We start from the raw sequence: 15116 nt of genomic DNA on the forward strand, positions 1-15116 counted from the left end.
TAGCATTAGTTGGTGTTTCTAAATTGCTTTCAAAGAATAAAATGTGGCATAAATGTAAAGTACTCTAGGGATCAAAGGCTTCTGGGAACTCAAAAGTCTTTTAAAGTCCTAAATACAAATTTAAGACAATTCAAGAGGGAAACACATACTTGGCATTTCTTCCTGACCCCTGATCTACATAGTAGCAAGAACAAAAGTAAAAATTTTCCTAAGAATAAAACTAGTGTATGTTTGGGTAGCAGATCTTTTTATTTTCCATGAGTACACTAAACAGAGGAGAAATCTCCTGAAAGTTTGCTCTTCTGTAGAAAACTGGAAGGACCCATATCAGGAGTTGATGTTGAAGTTAAGAGTCACCAAGTGCAGTACAAGGATACTCTTCACAAGGCAAAATAAGGACACTTATCAAATCTGATGCGGGTTGGATGTTTTGGGGTTGTGTATTCAGGCTAAGGGTATAGTAATAAAGAAAGCCATTTGCAGATAGTTAAGTAGGATAGGAGAACTTACCATATCTGAGCACTTAAGACACTTTATCTGTACCATCTATTTTGTTTTTGTTTTTTTTTTTTTAAGATATATCGATTTATTTGAGAGAGAGAGCACGCATAGGGTGGAGAGGAGCAGAAGGAGAGGGAGAGAGAAACCTAAGCAGATTCCTCGCTGAGCGCAGAGCCCAACACTGGGCGGGATCCCAAGACCCTGAGATCAAAACCAAGAGTCGGACACTTAACTGACTGAGCCACCCAGGTGCCCCTGTACCATTTATTTTAATCTTCACAACAACTAATGAGGTAGATGCTTTTATTATCTCCACTTTATATATGGTAAATATTTTTGATACTATGTCTGAATGTTTTCGTCTCCTTAATCTCTGGGACTGATTAATGGGTGTTTCTGAACTGATGTTCAAGGCAATGGTCATTACGGTCTTTATACTCTAGTCATTTTTTGGAAAATTCTAGTAAGTCATGAGACTTTTTGCTCTTATGCAAAGCTAGTGTCAAGGGTGCCAGAAATAAGGGAAGTTAAAATGTTGCAATAGCTTTTTAGCAACTGTATTCAGTCACAGGGATATAACCATTGGTTCTATGTTAATGAGTCCCAAAGAAACTATCAACACCCTGAACTCTTCACTCCTGCATCTCCAAATTCCTGAAAGACTCTCAAGTGGATATGCTTCTAGACAACTAATTCAATATTCTAAATCACAATTCAAAATTTTCTCTTTCCATCCTGCTTACCTTCCTTTGTGCCTAATTTATACTAAAGACACTGATATCTCTATAGGCATTTGAAACATTTTTATCTTTAGCTTTGATCTCTTACTGCTTTTTCCATTCAATTAATCCTTGACTCTCCTTGTAATACTTAGCAACCATCTGTTCTTTCCCCTCCATATGAGTAATTCTTACCAATGCAATAAGAGCAGAAGTGATATGAGAATTTCCTGGCCAAGGCCTTCTCTACTCTTACCTTCCTAATCTTGCAGATGAGCCACCTGCTAAACAAAAATATATGCCTCAAACTAATATGTTGAGTCATTATTTATTTGGGACATCTGTTTGTTACCACAGCCTAGCACACCCTAATACACATACTAGATGTCAGGCATTGTGCTAAGTAAGCACTTTGTATAAATTACCCTCATTTAATCCTCAGAATAATACTACAAGGAATACATTATTACCTCTCCTCTCACAGAAAATAAAACTGGAGTTTATATAGTTCAAGAAACTTGTGCAATGTCACATATAAGTTTCAGAACCAGGATTAAACCCAGGATTACCTGATTCCAAGGCCTACTTTTTAACCAATATTATATGACCCCTCTCACCAGTAACGAATGAACAGTAATTTTAAGAATCAAAGTTGAGGTATCATAGTTTCTCTGTCTTTGGACTTTTTTGAGAGATGTTTCAACATTCTGGTTTATTGAATGACTGAAAGTCTAGCTCACATAGAATCCCCCTCACCGTGATTATTGGTAGGAATTATGAAACTGAAATAATTTATTTCATTCAACAAATATTTAAGGAACAATGTTTACCAGGTACTTCCAAAGACACTGTGTACCTGAATGGACACATGGACAAAGAGGTAATATTAGAGCAGAGGGGATAGGGAAATTTTTTTAAAGTTTTTTTTTTAATTATGTTATATTAGTCACCATATAATACATCACCAGTTTTTGATGTAATGTTTCATAATTCATTGTTTGCGTATAACACCCAGTGCTCCATGCAATACATGCCCTCCTTAACACCCATCATCAGCCTATCCCAATCTCCTACACCCCCTCCCCTCTGAAACCCTCAGTTTGTTTCCAAGAGTCCATAGTCTCTCGTGGTTCACTCCCCATTCTGTTTACCCCCTTCATTCTTCCCTTCCTTCTCCTACCGATCTCCCTGCTATTCCTTATGTTCCATAAATGAGTGAAACTATATGATAATTGTCTTTCTCTGCTTGACTTATTTCACTTAGCACAGGGAAAGTTAATAAAGGTATTAGGTGCACACAACAATCTGTAAAACAGCAAAAGCATGCACTATTATTCCACTTTATGTAAGAGGAAATTCAGACATTTGGCTTAAGATTAGTCTGATCTTATATAATGAGCTAATGATGGGGACAGAAGTAAGACCCTAGTCACTTGACCACAAAAATCCCAATGAATCTATTCCAAGAAAGGTGGGGATGAGGGGAGATTATGTTTGTAAGACACTAGCTGTACTGTTTTTAAAGAGTCCCTGCTAGGATGATCTTAAAATATGCATAAGATTTTTAACCAAATGCTTTTGTTATTTTTCATAGGAAAAGACAAAGACTAGGAAAGTGCCCTCACCATCTAGTCATACAGAAAGAGGAAGAGACCTGCTCATAGGGATGTGCTACAAAGATCTTTCTGCATGATGCAAAAAGAGAAACCGGCAGTGCAGAGCAGCAGCACTGGACTCCTGTGAATGCATTACAGAGATGGCTGAATCCCAGTATTCCATCCTTACCTTCCAAGCACACAGATCAATTTAAATAAACTCCCAATTCGTTTTTATTTGCTTGATTCACATAGCAAATTCTACTTCAGAATGGAAAGGAATACTTAATATTCCCTCAGAGGGTTCTTCCTATTCTAAAATATACCATGTGCATGGCTGTGTTTCAGAAGTAATTGATTACCAGAGTGGATACATCCACCATTCAGTCGCATTAGGCTCCCGGCTTTTTCCCCCCCAAGTAGCCAAGGATTAGTCCTCCTTGGGGGAAAAAAAGCCATGTGACCAACTGATTTTATGCCTATCTGCAATGCAGACAAATATATTTTCATTTTTTTAAAGCAAAACAAAGTGACCTTCCTGAGAAATGTTCAAGGATCCTTTCAACACGAACACAAATCTTTTCAGTATAAATAAGCCAAGCAGCATTAGAGACACTTCTTACCTAAATTTACTATTTTCCAGATAGCTGAAATAGGAAATGAGGTTAATGATACAGAAATAATATTCTTTCATTATAAATTCTTTATATAAAGCAAATTCTTCAGAGGAAGATACAATATTTATGTATATGAACTCATTTCTGAAATAAAATCCTGGCAAATGAAATTACATAGTATACATACCTTGTTTTTACCCAATTATAAAACAGATGGTGCCTTTCTTTTCTATATGTAATCTCCCCAAGAGTGTGGATTTAGCCAGTTTTTTAAATTTACTTTTCATAGCAAGTCTTTTTTATTTAGAGCTTGTTATCAATCTGTAATTATTTTTCCAAAATTCAATTATAAAAAAGAAAAACATATGCCGGAATGTCTTGATCTTGATGCTACTGACACTTAGGGCTGGAAGGTTCATTGTCATTGAGAGGTGGGGTATGGAGCTGTCCTATGCATGTTCAGCAGTATCCGTGGTCTCTGCCAACTAGAGGCCAGTAGTATCTTCTCCACCCTACCCCAACTGTGACTTATAACAACCCAAGATGTCTTGAAACATTGTCAGTCGTCCTGTAGGGGATGCGGGGCAGGGAGCAAAATGACCCAGTTGAGGACTACTGACATATACTGATGCTGCTATGTAACTTAATGCAGATTTACTGCTCAATACCAAAAACAATCCTCCATGCAGCAAAGATGCACGGAGCAAGTGCCCTCAGCTATTCAGCTTCCCAATCCACTTAGGATGGGACAGAATCTTGTGTATGTGAGGATGGGATTTGGGGCTCTTTAGGTGAAGAGCAGGTCTAACATTGAAAGGAATGATTCATCCTGTGGTTTCTCCATGGCCTTGGGGTCCCATTTAGTCCTAGTCAAGTCCAAGAGAAATGTGAAACTGTCTAGATTTTAGAATATCTTTGGCTCTTTACTGGTTCAAAGGTATCTAGAGGGATCAGACTACTCAAAACTCAGGCAACTGAGCTATTTCTTGAAAGGATCTGGCTTGGCCTCAGGGACTCTATCCATGGGTGATTTCTCTATAAACATCCACTAAAATGAAACTATAGGATTTTTTTTAAAAATTAGGATGAAGATACATAAGATTCAGAGGTGTCCTTGGACTTGCTGGTTGGTTTGCTGATTCAACATTTATCAGGTTGTGTACCATGTGCTAGGTACAGTGTTAGACCCAGGGAATACAAAAATAAGCAGAATAGCATCCTGCCTCAGGGAGATGGGTCTGGTGTACCAAATGCAAAGAACAGTATAAATGATTAAGGCTCTACAATGAACCCTTATGTAATACAAAGTTCAGAATAGGTAGTGTCATCCACATTTTTAAAAAAAAATTTTTTTATTATATTATGTTAGTCACCATACAGTACATCCCTGGTTTCTGATGTAAAGTTCGATGATTCATTAGTTGCGTATAACACCCAGTGCACGATGCAATACGTGCCCTCCTTACTACCCATCACCAGCCTATCCCATTCCCCAACCCCCCTCCCCTCTGAAGCCCTCAGTCTGTTTCTCAGAGTCCATAGTCTCTCATGCTTCATTCTCCCTTCTGATTACCCCCCCTTTCTTTATCCCTTTCTTCCCCTACCGATCTTCCTAGTTCTTATGTTCCATAGATGAGAGAAATCATATGATAATTGTCTTTCTCTGCTTGACTTATTTCACTTAGCATTATCTCCTCCAGTGCCGTCCATGTTGCACCAAACATTGAGAAATTTTTGCCATTCTAACTGGCGTAAGGTGGTATCTCAGTGTGGTTTTGATTTGAATTTCCCTGATGGCTAATGATTTTGAACATTTTTTCATGTGTCTGTTAGCCATTTGTATGTCTTCATTGGAAAAGTGTCTGTTCATATCTTCTGCCCATTTTATGATTTGTTTGTTTCTCGCGTATTGAGTTTGAGAAGTTCTTTGTAGATCTTGGATACCAGTCTTTTATCTGTAGTATCATTTGCAAATATATTCTCCCATTCCATCGGCTGCCTCTTAGTTTTTTTGACTGTTTCCTTGGCTCTGCAGAAGCTTTTTATCTTGATGAAGTCCCACAAGTACATTTTATCTTTTGTTTCTCTTGCCTTTGGAGATGTGTCATGAAAAAGGTTGCTTTGGCCAATGTCGTAGAGGTTGCTGCCTATGCTCTTCTCTAGGATTTTGATGGATTCCTGTCTCATATCAAGGTCTTTCGTCCGTTTGGAGTTTACCTTTGTGTATGGTGTGAGAGAGTGGTCAAGTTTCATTCTTTTGCATGTAGCTGCAAAATAAGACAGATTTTGTAAAATGTACCAAATATTTACGTCCAAATGATGCTGCCACTAGTGTGTGTGGTTTTCCTTCCAGTGAAATCCTGGTGACGCAGCGACAGTGATCTCCGGACAATACCCATCTGATGATAACACTGCTGCTGACAACACTTGAGCATGAATTCCAGTTCCTCAGCAGGGCCTGCTCCCCCCTCCGTGTCTGGCTCCTGTCTTCATCTCTAGGCCCACCTCTTGTCACTCACGTGCACACGTTGCTCTAGCCACACTGAAGGAACAGGAGCTTCCAGGTTCTTTCACTCTTGAACGTTTGCCCATCCTGTTTCCTTTCTAGAATACCCCCATCATTAGCTAACTTCTATTTGCTCTCTGTATTTTACCTTGTCATTATCTTATTGGGAGACATTCCTTGACTCTCTCAAGTTGAAGTAAGAGCTCTGGGCTCCAGCACCAACACATGTGTACCTCTGTCACAGCAAAATTAGCACAGCACTGACTGCACGTGTTTACTCGTTAGCATCTCTTATTTCACAGATAGCAACTTGAGGGCGGGGATCACATCTTATCTCTGAATCTCTATACCTAGCCTAGTGCCTGATATACACAATATACATAGAGGCCTATTGTTGAAAAAATGATGGGCCTTCCAAATATCACCATACCAGTATGTAACAACATTTTTTTCGGGGGGTGGTTTGCTATGAAAAGAAAGCAGAGGGGTGCCTGGGTGGCTCAGTTGGTTAAGCATCTGCCTTCGGCTCAGGTCAAGATCCCAGGGTCCTGGGATCGAGCCCCACATAGGGCTCCCTGCTCAGTGGAAGTCTGCTTCTCCCTCTCCCTCTGCCTGCTGCTCCCCCGGCTTGTGCTCTCTCTCTTTCTCTATCTCAATTTGTCAAATAAATAAATAAATAAATCTTTAAAAAAAAAAAAAGAAAGAAAGCAGAAAGATCAGAGGAAAGTAATTTGATCCTAGGTAACTGATGGCCTGGTGAGGCAAATTATGCCTGCATTTTATTAACAACTTAAAACAGTGTGAAAATATTTATGGTCTACTATATTTTAGACATATTGACAGTATCACTTACTCTTCACAATGACCCCATGTGGAAGGTATATTATTGTTTCCACATATTATATATGATGAAATTGAGGCTCAAATAGATTTCGTAACTTGCCTGTACCAACTAGCAGAGCTTGGACTTCAACTTGTTAAATTACAAAGTTGGATTATCTTTCCTGATACCTGCATAGGCTGTTTTGTAGGTGCCAAACTACTGAAATTACTGATGAGGACCTAACACCTTATAATGTTGTTCCTCGGGTACAACCGAGGACCTCCTAAAATAATTTTGAAAACTTATGCTTTTTTCAATATACATTTAAATAGCAGCGAAAGATGTAAGTTCTGGTATATTGTAAATATTATATTGTATAATAAAACTGTGACACCACTTTTTTCCATGTGTCCAAGGAACTAAAATTCCATAACCATTGGTTTCCAACATCACCCACTTTTTAAAAATTAAGTAAAATATAAGGTCAAATGACAAATTGGGGGAAAAAAATTTGTGGTGTATCACTTTCAAAGGGTTAATATTTAAATAAAGAGCTTCCAAAGGTAAAGAAAGGGTGGGTACGTGGGTGGCTCAGTCAGTTAAGCATCTGTCTTTGGCTCAGGTCATGATCCTGGAGTCCTGGGATACAACCCCAGGTGGGGCTCCCTGCTCAGTGGGGAGCCTGCTTCTCCCTCTCCTCCCAGCTTGTGCTCTCTCTCATTATCTCTGTCTCTCTCTCTCAAATAAATAAATAAAATCCTTAAAAAAAAAAAGGTAGGAAAAAACCCAACAACTCTAAAAAAAAAAGGGCTACTGAAATGACACATGATTCATAGAAAAGTGGCTTATAATGTTTTTAACCATGTGAAAAGATGATCAGCCTTCCTCATAATAAGATAAATGTCCATTAAAAGTATACTGAGATAACATTTCTCACCTATTAAATTAGTACAACTCCAAAAATTCAACAGCATTCTCTGTTGGCAAGAGGAAAGAGGCACTGCATGCACTGCTGGTGGGAATGCGAACATAGTAAGGCCCTTAGGAAGAGGAAGTTGGCAATATCCGGCAAAGCTATCAATATATTCATCCTTGGATTCAAAAATGTACTTATTCCACTTATCCCAGAGATACTCAGGCAAAAAAGCAAAAGGACAGATGTAGTTCCTGGGTTTTGGCATTAAAAAACAAACAAACAAACAAACAAAAAACCTCATCACAGATGCACATTGCATTACAGAATTATTTATAAAAGGTGAAGACTGAAAACACTCAAGTGTATAAAGGGATTGGTTGAATAAATTATGGTACATCCACGCAATGGAGTTCACAGTGTTGACTAAAGAAATAAAGAATGCCTCTATGTGCCACTATGGAGTTAACCCCAGGATATATTGTTAAGAGAAAAACTCAATAAGGAAAAGAGGAGTGAGTAGTGTGCGAGCATCTGACTCTTGATCTCAGCTCAGGTCTTGATCTCTGGGTTGTAAATTGAAGCCCTGTGTTGGGCTCCCTGCTGGGTGTGGACCCATCTTAAAAAAATATTTTAAAAAATAATAAAAAAAGAAAAAGGATAATACACATATTATATGTGTTTAATGTGTATGAGTGTATATCATATATATTTATGCATATATATGATATATACAGATATAATTTTAAGCTAACAATGGATGTGTAGTCTATAACTTGTTTTAAATGATTAGCTAATGAAAAAGGAAACAGAGTAGAAGGAATAGGGATAGAAGCTAAGACTCTCTTACATTATATATTCAAGTTTAGAACCACAGAATTAGAGAACAATATTAAAATTTTAAAAAGAAATCCATTCAAATAAAGAAATAAGATGAACTAAATGAAACTAAATGTTTATCCAGTTGGTAATGTAACTATACAGAGAGGAACTACTTGTAGTGACTTATAAAAATGAATATTAACTCTTTCCAATAGTTATATTAGTAGGAGTGGTACTGGTATTCTCATTCTGAAACTCTTAAGGTCTGTGTTTTGGAACAGAACAAATGAGTATTTTTACGATATTCTATCATTCCCAGTGTTTTTTGAGAACCCGGATTCTTGCTGCAGGAAAAGAGAACACAGATATAAAATCAAACCAGAGATGTACAACTGCTGTAGTACTGAATTTAAGTTGGAATCATGAATATAAACTTACAATTATTTTGCCTTAAAAATACATTTACACACACATCTGTATTTCTTTTATCTAACCACTGAAAAGGCTTAGACACAATGACTTCACCTAGTAGCAGTGAGAATTCAAATTGTGATTTTCAAGTTCCATTTGGAGTAAATGGGAAGAGAGCTCCTTGGGGAAATGGCTAATTTCACATCTAGAGCAGAAAATGTTTATGATGAGGCTGAAGGGTCTTGTCACACCTGAAAGCAAGGAAGCTATCAAAAATTACTAGGGTCATGTTAAATGAACCAGAAGCCAACCTCAAGAAGCTCCTACTGACTGAAGACAGAAAGAATTGAGAGAAAAAATCATATTAACAGCAGGAGATGAAAGCATATCAAATATGTTTAAATCCATGAGTTCTCAGTGAACTAAAAACATAAACCAATAGTTCACCACTGTAGGATGCTGATGGACAAATTCATTATTTTGGAAAGTGGTAAATAAATAAAAAAAAGAACCAAGCATTAATCCTGCCTTTCCTATATGAATTGTACCATGACATAACCAAAAAGTAGATGTGAGAAAGTTAATAAAACAGAATGATTAGAATGTACTAATTCTGTACATTACCATTAGCAATCCCTATTGAAATAATGGATCTAGACATCTGATAGCTCCTGCAGCTAACATCACAAAATAAAGACAGAGAAACAGATACTAGGTGCTTCCTAACAGAAGAAGACAATGTCGTCTATGAGGTAGTCTTAGCAAAAAATATTGAACCATAGCCTATTTAAACCTCTAGATTCAGCTATCAATTCACAGGAAATATAGAGAACACAGGAATATGGCAAATGCAATCATCCAAGTCCAGTTTGTATGAAACTCTATGGAACACACAACCCAATTTCTTCAACAAATAATTTGGTAAGGGAAAAAAAAACCAAAAGAGAGAGAGGGAAAGATCAAACTTATAAATTCAGAGACTTGAGAGTCATATAACCAGTTCTAATGTATGGACTTCATTTGGGTCTTTATTTTAAAAAAACAAAAAATCTGAATTGGAAATATAAGAACTGACTGGCTATTTTATGATACTACAAATTACTGGTAATTTTAGGTCTAAGACTGATTTGTGATTTTTTTTTTAAGTCCTTATTGTTTAGAGATAAATGGTAAAATATTTACTGGCAGATTGACACAATGATTAGAATTTGCTTCAAAATACTATAGGTAGGGAAATATGGGTGGAAGTACAGATTAAATGAGATTGGCATGAGTTGATAACTATGGAAGCTAGGTAATGGGTACATAAGGTTCGTTGTTTACTCTTCCTTCTAATCTTTTATGTATTTAGAAATTTTCATAATAAAATATTAAAAACATCCAACAGTTGGAAATACTATAATGTTTCTTTTTCATTGTGAAATCCATTCCACTTCCTATCCTAATTTTATACCAATGTAAAGACATTAATGAAAAGCATTTTACTGATCACCTTCATATTTCTGCAACAAAAATAAGTATACACATGTAGATTTTTAATTTTTAAAATTTTCTTATTGTGATATGAATCTAAATGTAAAATTTCTTCTAGGTTTTTACAATTATTAATAATATACAACTGGTTGAAATTTTAAAATAAACTTAATAAATGTTGATAATTATCAAAAATAAAAATAATATTTTATTTAAATGCACCTTTTTTTAAAAAAAGATTTTATTTATTTATTTGACACAGAGAGAGAGAGAGCACAAGCAGGGGGAACGGCAGGCAGAGGGAGAGGGAGCTGAGAAGGAAGCCCAGTGCAGGGCTCAATCCCAGGACCCTGGGATTATGACCCAAGCCGAAGGCAGGCGCTTAACCTACTGAGCCACCCAGACGCCCCTTAAATGCATCTTTTAATGTGTAAGTGTAGAAAGCTTATGGAGACTTGGTTAAGGAAGGCTTCATATTTTTAATTGTTCCTTTGTTTGGTGCACCGGACAAATAGATAAAATGAAAGTAGGATGAAAGTTTGAAGCCTAGCCATAAACCTAACAAAGAAAGGTTTAGACAAAAATTCTCAGACTAGTTTGTATTTTTTAATTTTCTTCTTGTTGTTGTTTTTTTAATTGAGCAGATGGGAAGGAAGTACAAATCATATGGGAGGGAATAAAATGATAACCCAAAGCTGGCCAAACAGTATATAGTATTGATTCAGGGACACACTTGACCGCCATCCTGATTAGGGTCTGGATTAGGATTAGATAAAACCTTCAGAATGTATTTCCATATGGAAATGCCCCAAGGGCTCTTCCCTGGCAAGACAGTCACAGGATTCAGAAGTGAGTCAAGGTTATGAAGTCCTTGGGAGTTAGTTGGAGGGCTCTCTGATGACAGAATCAACCAGAGCTGCCTAAAGAACTTTTAATAACAATAAAATATTTGGAATGAATTTTATGGATTTAAATCTAGAACAGCTGTAAATCTCCTAAAACCGTCTAGTCCAGACCAGGTGGCCTCAAAAGACAATTAAAATTAAAATATGACAAATACATTAAGTATGTGGGCCCAATAAATAAGTGAGCAATCAGGAAAAAAAAAAGGAGAAAATTAGGGCTTGAAAATAATTGATAATCACTTTGGCCATAACTCAGGATGTTTAAAAATGACTGCAAATTATGGCTCTATATAAAGTATATGATTTTTCTTGGGAAAATGAAATGAGACATTAACCTTATCAGTGTTTTAGAGTTTCATAAGCATAAAATTATTGAAAAAATCCAATATGGTAAGTTCAATATTTCACAACTAATTAGGATGCAATCATTTGCAAGTGTAGGGTAGGAGTTGGGGAAGGAAAAAATGAGAAATAAAGCTGGTAGCCTCATAAGATAACACTTCACTATCTCAATTTTTGTTCAATTTCAAAGTCTTAGGTCACCTAAACCTTAAAAAAATCAGTTTAAGGAGACACTTTCTTCCAACACTGGCTTTCTCTCTTTTTACCATTCATAACCTTAAAGACTACTGGCTGATATTTGATACAAGCAAACTAAGTAAACTACCACACTATAAAAAGTGGAGAATGGGCAAATTCACATACTAGCATTGATGTTCTAGGAAGGTGATGCGTACTGATTCCATGGGGAGAGGCAATGGAAGCTGTGTACTCACTCCCAGACCTCACCCTACCTATTTCCTTTTAAATAAAACTGTACTCCTATGTATAAAAAATTAAAAAAAAATTCACATACTAAAGAACTGATTTCTATTATCTAAATCAATTATTATTGACAGATTAACAAACTAAACCTAAGAATATTTTCCCCAAACTCCTACTCGGTAAAGTCCAAATGCAATTAGTAGAAATGCACTTAGATAGTCTTAAGTTAAATGAATGTCAAAAATAAGCAGATGACTACTAATTTTACTACTGTTTAGTTCTTCTGAAATTCAAAGGCATTTTAAATTACAAAACTAAAATGGTCCATGATCTTATAAAATGCTTTCAAATGAGATCATTTTAAAAAATAAAACATGTTTGCTTTTAAAATATTTCTGACTTTCAAAAAATGCCCCAGGAAATTAGAAAATTATGTCCATATGTATGACATACCCACAATATTTGGTCCTGACACATTAAAAAAAATGCTTTGTTGACATAAATTCATTGGAAAAGAAATAAGGATTGAAGTTTTGAAAGAAGAACAATACAGATTATAAAGCAATTTCCAGCCCTGGAACATTTCTTATGCTGTATGAGAGTGTTGTAGAAATGGCTGAGTCTCAAGAATTTCCTGAAAAAGAGCTCTGAGATTGGTCTTCTAAGGGCACAGAATGCCCATTATTCACTTCAAATGAGGTCAAATGAGGTAATGAATATGCAATCAGTTTTAATTGTACGAATGTCTATATAAACATATAAGGCACTACTGTTATTACCAGTAGTTGAAATATCACAAACCTCTCAATTTCAAGCTACTGCAGGGCAAAAAAAGGAGGTCCATGCAGAGATGCAAGAAGAAAATAAGTGAAAATAAGATGAATTCATTTTTAGGTATATTTTGGTGAATTGGAAATATTAAAATATAGAATATAAAAAGTATTGAGTTGACAATGCTGTTGATGAAGACCATTATTATGGACCCTTGTCTGTCCTACTTATAAATCACGATCAAAGAGCTCCTCAGTGATTTCACCCACATTTTAAGATCAATCCTGACCTAGATCAACCCTAGGGAAAAAAGAAGGTTGGAATCACTTCTTGGGATTTAGACCCAAAGACCCCAAAAGTGAACTCTAGGGCCACCAATAGAAGGTGAATGAGCTTTGCAGTAGAAATACGGTTGCCAGGCAACAAATGTAAAAGGGTTAAGGTGGGATCCAGAAGACCAGCATCTGCTTAGTTGGAAGCTTCAAATCCTTTCTTTCCTACATAATAATACTCTTTCCATCTTTTCTTATCAATGATTATTTCCAGGTATGTGATTTGTTTGGCTTATGTCTTTTTTTTTTTAAGATTTTATTTATTTATTTGAGAGAGACAGAAAGAGAGAGAGAGAGAGAGCACAAGCAAGGGAGCAGCAGGCAGCAGGAGAAGTAGACTCCCTGCTGAGCAGCGAACCCGATGCGGGGCTCAATCCCAGGACCCTGGGATAATGACCTGAGCAGAAGGCAGACACTTAACCGACTGAGCCCACCAGGCGTCCCTGTTTGGCTTATGTCTTCCACAATTCTGTTTATTGACGCATCATTTCACCTCACCAAGGTCACTCCTCTCACCCACCAACTCTTTCTCCCAAATACACATTCTTGCATTTTAATATGGCCTATCTTTTGTCCACCAGAAAGAAAAGTAATAACATTCGGAACAGTACCTCCACTGTGATGTTTTATGACTCAAGTAGGGTAAGCTGTTCGTCTTCAACCTTGGAGAGATTTCTTCCACCTCAGTAGAGCTGCTTCCTATGTTGTACCACTGACAACCTGATTTTTCTGTGGGGCAACTAGTTTTCAAACAAAAGCATTTTTCTTAACTCACCACGAGCTGGGAGTAACCATTTATTAAAACAGGGACCTTTACAAAGTATAGTATCAGTCTCGGTCATATTCTTTTACCACTAACAAGCCCTGTAACCTTAGGTAACTGAATCTCCCTCAACATAGTTTTGTCATCTGCAAACTGTAGACATTAATTGTCCCACCGCCTCCTGGAGGTGTGGCAGGGATTTAGTGAAAGAGTCCGTAGGAAGCTCTCAGCACTGGCCCAAGACGAGATGAAGGAACTCTTCACAGCTGCTGCTGCTGTTGCGACAGTAGTACAGTTGAGCCTGGGACAACAGGAGTCTGAACCATGCAGGTCCACTTACATGCAGTACAATACAGTACTATAAATGTATTTTCTTTCTTATGATTTTTCCTTGTAACATTTTCTTTTCTCTAGCTTACTTTACCATAAGAATACAGTGTAGAATACATATAACATGCAAAACATGTGTTAATCGACTGTGTATGTCATTGGTAAGGCTTCTGGTCAACAGTAGGTCATTATTAGCTAAATTTGGGGGGAGTTGAAAGTTATACATGGATTTTTAACTTTGTAGGGGGTCGGTGCCCCAACCTCCACATTGCTCAAGGGTCAACTATAGTTGCTCTCGTTGATTTTGTTTCTGTTATTATATACAATAGATTTGCTTTTTTGAAGTTCCTGGGCTCTAGTTAATCCAATTTCCACAATTATCATTTCATATATATATATATATATATATATATATATATGGAAAATAATTCAAGTGTTAAAAAATCTATAAAGTTACTTGGGCTACATGCCTTATAAATGAAGGGAAAGAGGGGTATGTTTTAAATATTCCATAAAAAGGAAAAAAAAGATTCAAGTTTCAGAACATTGACCTTGGATACATGCTCTAAAAGGGGGCAGAGAAATTCTCAAGCCCCTGGGGCGGGAGGGTGAGCATCTTGTGAGGGGTTTCATGAGATGCTGGTATGCTCATATCACTAGAATGCTCTTATTTTGGGCACCTTTTTAAGCCTTCCTTGCTCAGAAGTGTTAACAACCTTGGTCTGTTGTAATACTGTTACCCTCTTTAGCATATAAGATCTTCCTTTCCAATAATTATTTGCCTTTCCCCACCACAGCCATTTTCTTTGACTTTACTTTCTCTTCTGGTTATCATGAACAAATTTCTCAAACCTCATACTTGCTATAGTG

The sequence above is a fragment of the Ailuropoda melanoleuca genome, chromosome 7, assembly GCF_002007445.2.
Source record: "Ailuropoda melanoleuca isolate Jingjing chromosome 7, ASM200744v2, whole genome shotgun sequence".
In the NCBI taxonomy this organism is placed as follows: Eukaryota; Metazoa; Chordata; class Mammalia; order Carnivora; family Ursidae; genus Ailuropoda; species Ailuropoda melanoleuca.